This window comes from Pseudophryne corroboree, chromosome 7 (genome assembly GCF_028390025.1).
Source record: "Pseudophryne corroboree isolate aPseCor3 chromosome 7, aPseCor3.hap2, whole genome shotgun sequence".
In the NCBI taxonomy this organism is placed as follows: Eukaryota; Metazoa; Chordata; class Amphibia; order Anura; family Myobatrachidae; genus Pseudophryne; species Pseudophryne corroboree.
In genome coordinates, this window is record NC_086450.1 from 380396589 (window position 1) to 380405386 (window position 8798).

Consider the following 8798-nt stretch of genomic DNA (forward strand, 5'->3'; position numbering starts at 1 on the left):
TTTAATAGGAGTGTAAGTTAGACAGTGAGTGTAAGTGTATATTAGATTTGCTGTCATGGGTTAATGCGATGTGTTAATAAACATCACGTAGATCTGTGGCACCATGAGACCTCAACATTTCTCATTTTAACTCGCAATGTTGCACTCCTAGAATTATCCGTGATGTGCGCAGCCTCACATCTCAGATAATTGAATTGCATCTGAGTGTCAGAGAACCATGATTACAAAGGAGTTCCTTTTTTACTCTTCCGTCTCCATAGCAGCCTGCTCAATGCATTAATCCACAACCAACACCACCGAGGAAAACTCATTATAGAGGATATGAAGTGGTATAGTCGGACCATGGGGAAAGTAATCCCAATAGGTGGCTGTGTAGGAAAATGTATTAGTGGAAGGGAGAAGTTATATTGCCAGTTTATAGGTGACTGGTACAGTCTGGAGGCTCGGGGCTGATGCTGTGGCACATGCAAATCTGAATGCAGCTGCTTCTACCGATTTTTCTATATGAGCATTTCTAGGTGACAATAACACATGCAGGAGAACCGTGGGCCTGGGAGCCAAAGATGTCCTGCATATACAGAATGGACACCAAAGCCAGAGGAATCTCTGCACCTAGCATGGCATCGGTGCAAATGGAGATGATGGTGTAATGGCGGCGGCTCTCACAGACAGAGGAGTGGGGCGTCGCGCTCACACAGGAGCGTACCTCTCAGAATATGGGCATATAGTGGAATTAGGATTCTGTTTGCATCTGTAATTGAGTTTACATTACATGTATTTCTCCTTCATCCACTAGGGGCCACTGGAGTACAGTTACAATGGGGAAATAGTAGGCAGTAATTGGGAGCTGGCACTTTAAAAATTCTAACACTGTGGCTAGCTCCTCCCCTACTATGTCCCCTCCAAGCCAGTCTTTAATTTGTGCCCAAGGGAGCTGGTTCACTTGGGTTTAGCTGAAAGAATTTTTATTTTTTCTTTATTATTTTTCTTTTTCTTTCACACACTCACAGACTGGCAGCTCTGCCACTGCCAGTCTGCACCGTGGGAGCTGCCGGCGGGGTCCCATCGCAGCTGCGTGCGGCTCGGGATGGTCCCCGGCTGAGGGAGACGCTGAGCTCTCCTGAGATGGCCGGACACCGCTGCGTGCAGCGCGTGTCGGGGCCACTCCATCCAGCAGAAGATTTCCGGCAGCGGTATCAGCGGCCGGACACCGCGGCGTGCGGCGTGTGTTGGGGCCACCCTCCACCACTGAAAGGTGAGTGTGTACCTCTTCCCCCCAGTGATGGCGACAAGGGGGGGTTTGAATGGGATTGTAAGGGGGTGATTGTCTGACACAGCGCACCCCCACCTCTCACAATCGGACTTTTATTATTACTTTTATTATTAATTTTATTATTATTTATAAAAAAAATAAAAAAAAACCCGCTGCCCGTCCGCCCGCCGCTCCCCCCCTCCTCCCTCCCTGCTCGGATCCCCGCCAGCGCGGCTCACAGCCGCTACGGGGATCCGGCAAAGCGGCGCACAGCATGTTTGAACTTGGCGCCTTTGAGCAGGGGGGCGGGGCTTAGTCCCGCTCTGCGCGCCCGGATGTAGCGCGCGCTCCGGAGCATTTCCTGTCTCAACAGCGTGGTACGGACGGCGGCCACGGACACAGTGAGCTGTTACAGTGGGGAAGGGGGGCACTCGGGGGCACTGCAGGCACTAGTATAACTTACAGTTAGCCTGTCACTGCACAGAGTATTGTGCAGGACAGATTGGGCTGCTGTGGCTGCGTTTTTCCCCGGCTTCCCCCCCCTCCCACCCATTCTACTATTGCTGTTTCACTGTGGGGGAAGGGTCTCAAGGGTAGGTGCTGCCATGGCCAATAAAGGCTCCAAGGCAACACAAAAGCAAATTCTGGTTTTAGGTGAGGAGTCATCGGTAAGCCCTCCTCAGAACCCCAAAGCGTCCCAACATGGACGACACAACTCACAGAGGTGATGTCCCTGCTGACTGGGGAACTTAAAGCCTCTCGGGAAGACAGGGAGGCGGCCCGGTTCCGACAGCTTGTCCAGGTACCGGAGCCAGAACCTGCATGGGCTGTCTCATTAGCAAAGTCCGTAGAAGGGCTTTCTAGGGCTGTGATCCCTTCCCAAGCCCCGTCCTTTAGCCCCCCTCAACAGGCTTCTAAAAAGAGATTGCTAGCCTCTGTGTTACAGGACTTTGACGATGATATGCCTCAATTAGATGAGGCGGGGTTAGATGTTCAGGATGCTGATATACAGGATACTGATGAGGATCAGGTGTACGGAGACTCTGAACCAGTAGCTCAGGGTATAGAGGCTCTTATTACTGCTATTCGCTCAGTATTACAGGTGGAGGAGACGGAGCAAGACACCTTATGCCCTTCAAGGTTTGGCACCAACCAAGGCCTGCCGGTGACCTTTCCAGTTTCGGAGGAGCTGGATGCGCTCATAACGGCTGCCTGGAAACATCCAGACGCAAAATTTCAGGTATCAAGAAAGCTGTTGTCTTCCTACCCTTTTCCCACAGGTAGCAGGACACGTTATGAGACCTCTCCGATTCTGGATCCTTCGGTGTCTCATCTGTCCAAAAAGACGGTCCTACCGGTTCCGGGAGCAACTTCGCTTAAGGAGGCGTCAGATAGGAAGTTGGAATCTACCTTAAAGAATATTTACTCTGCGGCAGGGGTATTACATCGCCCGGCGCAGGTAGGTTGTTGGGTCAACAAGGCGATCGAAGCTTGGGCGGAGCATTTGTCCTCTGGAATTCGTGACGAGTTACCAGCGGATCAATTGATAGAGTTGGCGGAACACATCCGCGAATCAGCCCTTTACCTTTGCGAGGCGTCCAAGGACATAGGTATTCTAGGAGCTAGAATTTCCGCTTTAGCAATTGCGGCCCGCAGAGCTCTCTGGCTCCGGCAGTGGCAGGCAGATACGGAATCCAAAAGGGCGGCAGAAACGTTGCCCTTTTGTGGGTGAGTTTCTGTTTGGTAAGGATCTGGATGCCTGGATCTCTCAGGCCACCGGAGGTAAGTCAACTTATCTTCCTTCTGCTGCTCCAACTACTCGCAGGCCATATAGGGGTCCCTCTTTTCGATCCTTTCGTGCCCCTTCCAGGTTTCGAGGCCAGGCCAGGGGTGGAGCTTCTGCCTTCCGTGGCCATAGAGGTAGAGGCGGCGGCAGGGGTAGAGGCTCCGCAACCTCAGCCCAGTCAGAGGTTAAGTCCTCTGCCACTACCACCGCATGACGGGCTTCCCTCCCACCTGGGGGATCACAGGGTGGGAGCTCATCTGTGGGATTTCAAGGAGGTCTGGGTACAGTCCTGCCCAGACGCTTGGGTCCGGGATCTAATCTCTTGCGGTTACAAGCTCGTGTTTCAGGAACAACCGCCCCATCGGTTTTTTACCACGGGTTTGCCAGTTTCCGACAACCGAGGAGTTGCCTTACAGGCAGCGGTCCAGAAGCTTCTATCCGCAAGGGTGGTGATCCCTGTTCCCTCTCATCTTCAGAAGCAGGGCTATTACTCAAGCCTGTTTCTTGTACCGAAGCCGGACGGCTCAGTCAGGCCAATCCTGAACATGAAGGATCTCAATCCGTATTTGAGGGTATTCAAGTTCAAGATGGAGTCCCTTCAGTCTGTTATTGCGGGGTTGGAAAGAAACGAGTTTCTGGCATCCCTAGACATCAAGGATGCATACCTGCATGTTCCCATTTGGCCTCCTCATCAGGCGTTTCTCCGGTTCGCATTACGGGACGCTCATTTCCAGTTCCAGGCCCTTCCTTTCGGTCTCTCTTCTGCTCCCAGAGTGTTCACAAAGGTCATGGCGGTCATGATGGCCCTACTTCGGAAGCAGGGTGTGACGATTGTTCCCTATCTGGACGATCTACTGATAAAAGCGAGCTCGGCAGAACTGTTGCTTCAGAATATCCGGATGACACAGGACCTTCTGATTCGTCACGGGTGGATCCTGAATTTCCCGAAGTCTCACTTATACCCCTCACAACGGCTTTTGTTTCTGGGGATGATTCTCGACACGGTCCTTCAGAAGGTTTTCCTGCCTCAGGACAAGATCCTGTCTCTGCAGACTCTGGTAAGGTCGGTTCTTCGACACCGTCGGGTGTCAGTGTATCTGTGCATTCGCCTTCTGGGAAAAATGGTAGCAGCATTCGAAGCTCTCCCGTACGGTCGCTTCCATTCTCGACCTTTTCAGCTGTGTCTTCTACATCAGTGGTCAGGATCTCATCTGTTCCTTCATCAAAGGGTGACACTATCACCAAAGGCCCGGTCGTCGCTTCTCTGGTGGCTCTAGTCGACGCATCTGTTGGAAGGAAGGCGGTTTGGGGTATGGGATTGTACTCTCCTCACCACGGACGCCAGTCTGAGAGGCTGGGGGGGCAGTGACCCTGGAACATCAGTTTCAGGGGCGCTGGTCAATAGACGAATCCGCTCTCCCCATAAACATTCTCGAACTAAGGGCGGTGTACAATGCTCTGCTTCAGGCACATCACCTACTCCGCGGTCGATCGGTCAGAGTTCAGTCCGACAACGCCACGACGGTGGCGTACATCAACCGTCAGGGCGGCACTCGCAGCCGCGCAGCAATGAGGGAGGTCACCAACATCCTCCTCTGGGCAGAGAGATATGCTCTGTCCTTCTCGGCAATATTCATTCCGGGAGTGGACAATTGGGAAGCCGACTATCTAAGCCGGCAGGACATGCACCCGGGAGAATGGTCACTACATCCCCAGGTGTTTTGGCAACTGGTCCGCCGGTGGGGAAAACCACAGATCGACCTCATGGCGTCCCGCCTGAACCATCAGTTGCCTCTTTACTACTCTCGGACGAGGGACCCGGCGGCGGCGGGCTTGGATGCTCTCACGGCTCCTTGGAATTTCCAGTTCGTTTACCTCTTTCCTCCGTTCCCACTGTTACCGCGGGTTCTGCAGCGCATCAAGAGAGAAGATGCTCTGGTCCTCCTGGTGGCTCCGGATTGGCCACGCAGGGTTTGGTACTCCACCCTACACCTGTTGTCGGTAGCCGAGCCTTGGCCCCTGCCACTACGAGACGATCTTCTACAGCAGGGTCCTTTTCTTTATCCAGACTTACGCAGGCTATGTTTGAAGGCGTGGCTGTTGAGAAAGCCATCTTGAAAAGGAAGGGGATTCCTCGTACGGTTATACCTACTATGCTTCAGGCTAGAAAGTCAGTCACATCTTCGCACTACTACCGAATTTGGAAGGCTTATGTAGCCTGGTGTGAACATCGAGAATGTTCTCCTTCTGTGTTTTGCTTAGCCCGCCTTCTCCGGTTTTTGCAGGCGGGTTTTTCAGCAGGCTTACGATTGGGTTCACTAAAGGTGCAGGTCTCTGCTCTTTCGGTTTTCTTTCAGAAAAAGTTAGCCCTGCTGCCGGAAGTTCAGACTTTCTTTCAGGGGGTGCTTCGAATACAGCCTCCTTTCCACCCTCCGACAGCACCATGGGACCTCACTCTGGTCCTCTCCTTTCTGCAGTCCTCTTTGTTTGAGCCCCTGGAATCAGTGGAGATCAAATATCTCACTTGGAAGGTGGTTCTTCTCCTGGCGCTGGCTTCAGCTAGACGTGTGTCGGAACTCGGGGCTCTCTCTTGTAGGTCGCCTTACCTGGTGTTTCATACGGATAGGGCCGAGCTTCGTACTCGTATGTCTTTTCTACCTAAGGTGATGTCTGATTTTCACATCAATCAGCCTATTGTGGTTCCGGCACTCTCAGGGGACTCTCCGGATTCGAGATCATTGGACGTTGTCAGGGCGCTCAAGATCTATGTGGATAGGACTTCAGCTATTCGGAAGTCAGATTCCTTATTTATTCTCTACGATGCTGCTCGCCGGGGTTGGCCGGCTTCTAAACAGACTTTGTCTCGATGGATTCGACTAACCATCAGACAAGCTTATTTGGCGGCTTCTCTGGAACCTCCATCTTCAATTTCGGCGCACTCTACGCGCTCGGTGGGACCTTCGTGGGCGGCTGCCCGTGGGGTCTCCATCACTACTTTATGTCGGGCGGCTACTTGGTCGGGCCGACATACCTTTGTCAAATCTACAAGTTTGACACGTTTGCGGCCTCTGCATCGCAGTTTGGCCGAGCGGTCTTACAGGACTCTCAGCGCTCTCCCACCCGTTTTGGGAGCTCTGGGACGTCCCCATTGTAACTGTACTCCAGTGGCCCCTAGTGGATGAAGGAGAAATCAGGATTTTGGTACTTACCGATAAATCTCTTTCTCCGATTCCATAGGGGACACTGGACGCCCACCCAGCGCTGTTCCTCCTTTCTGGTTTAACGGTTTGCAGATCACTATGTGACTGTTTGTTTGGTACAGTTTAACCTTTTTTGGTTAGGTTAAGTTCCAGAGTTGTTTTTTTGTGTTATCCTGGTTTACATGGCGGCGTTAACCTCCTCTACATTCAAGTTTGTTTGTTACAGCTCTCCTCGGGCACAGTTTTATGTAGACTGGCTTGGAGGGGACATAGTAGGGGAGGAGCTAGCCACAGTGTTAGAATTTTTAAAGTGCCAGCTCCCAATTACTGCCTACTATTTCCCCATTGTAACTGTACTCCAGTGGCCCCTGTGGAATCGGAGAAAGGGATTTATCGGTAAGTACCAAAATCCTGATATCAGATTTTAGGCCCTCTATTGCCAAAGAGAATGTGGCGGAAACATCTATGAGAAGTAATTGAGCATACAGGATGCCTTATTTACATCATAGGGCTTCTGGAACAACATGCAACACTGTGGTATTGGAGGAAGGAAGACTGAAAAGTAACAAGGAAGAATATTATTACAGAAATACTGCAGATCCATGATGATTGCCTCCCAGCAGCTCACAGAAGGCTTATACAGTAAACGGATTAAAGAAGGCTGCTGTTGAAAGTCATAATATATATATATATATATATATATAATTTATTAACAATTATTTAAATAGTGCACATATATTCTGCAGCACTTAGGGAGAATATTTCACCATTCACATCAGTCCCTGCCCCAGTGGAGTTTACAATCTATAGCCCTACCACATGTACATGCACGCACATTCATGCTAAGGTTATATTTTGTTGGGTTAAATTCTGATACTATAGGGCACAGTGACTCTAAAAAGTTTGGGAACTAGTGCTCTAAGGTGTTTGTCTTTACACAATACACTTCCCCATTAGCCAGCTGAATCAGATTATTTCAGGATGGTGTTATATGAGCTGGCTGCATCATCGGTGTTACACATACTGGTCAGATAATATTACTTTCTATGAGGCACTTTCCTTCATAGAACAGAATTGTATATTTTGGTTGCTGCCAGGTTAGTGTTGCAGCTTCCCAGAATAGCTCTATACATGTATTAGGAAGGTTGGGTATCTCCAGTGCACTAGGGGGAACCTCCATATTTGCTAAGATAATTTGGCCACTGAATGGTAACACCAGTAGATAGGTGTCAGGCGCCTCAGACGTGAGATACAAATGTTTAGTCTTCTATTATTTTATGCTTTTTTTTAATGTTTTAATATTTCTGTTAGTTCATGCTCATGTAAATGAATGCTGGCGATGCTGCCTTTTCCTGACTGAGGAAATGACATTACTCACCCCGAGAGGCAGAGCATTGTCTTATACGTTCATTCATTAAATGACAAAATGAAGTAACCCATCCACCTCTTGTTGTGTGCTGCAGCGCTAGAGTCAAGTGGATGGATTTTGTGAGAAGCTGCTCCCGAGCTGGCAGTGGAGTGATGTCACTGGCCTGAGCACCAGTAGCTGGACAGCATTAAACTGCACTCGTCTCACTGGGAGTGGGAGTCAGATTAGTACGTTGATGAGAATATAGGAGGAGAACCAGGGGAAAAGGGGTAAGCAATGTTTCTAGTCTGCAGACCTGGAGTTTACAAGTAAGTTACTGCGTACAGTACAGTGCACATGCTTTCAGCGAGCAGACCTAGCCTGTTATATATCATAATTCAATACACAAGAAGTTTTGTTATCTGTCAGTGCAGGAGAAGTTGATTGAGAGGACAAGGGGGTTTTGGCATCAGTGGTGAGAAAGGGCCTGATCCGGAGATGGAAGGAATGACTTGCTGCAATGTTACTGATGGGATCTCATTTCCATGGCTGGACATACGCTATAGATTTTCCAGCAGCATACACCAAGGATAAGAAGTGGAATGCGTGTGTGCATCTCAGGAGGTGGTTCCAATACAGAAGATACAAGTCTAGTAACAGCTGGGCAGATGTAAGTTTCTTGTATGAACCATGGCCCTCATTCCGAGTTGATCGCTAGCTGCTTTCGGTTGCAGTGCGGCGATTAGGTGAAAAAGCGGCATTTCTGCGCATGCGTATGGTGCGCACTGCGCACGCGCGACGTACTTTCACACAAAACTATGCAGTTTCACACAAGGTCTAGCGACGCTTTTCAATTGCACTGCTGATCGGTGAGTGATTGACAGGAAGCGGGTGTTTCTGGGCGGAAACTGAGCGTTTTCAGGGAGTGTGTGCAAAAACGCAGGCATGCCCGATAAAAACGCAGGATTGGCTGTCGAAACGGGGGAGTGGCTGGCCGAACGCAGGGCGTGTTTGTGACGTCAAATCAGGAACTAAACAGTCTGAAGTGATCCCTAGCTAGGAGTAAGTTGCGAGCTGCTCAGAAATGGAACAATCTTTTTTTGGAGCAGTTCTGCGATCCTTTCGTACGCACTTCTAAGCTAAGATACACTCCCAGAGGGCGGCGGCTTAGCGTTTGCACTGCTGCTAAAAGCAGCTAGCGAGTGATCAACT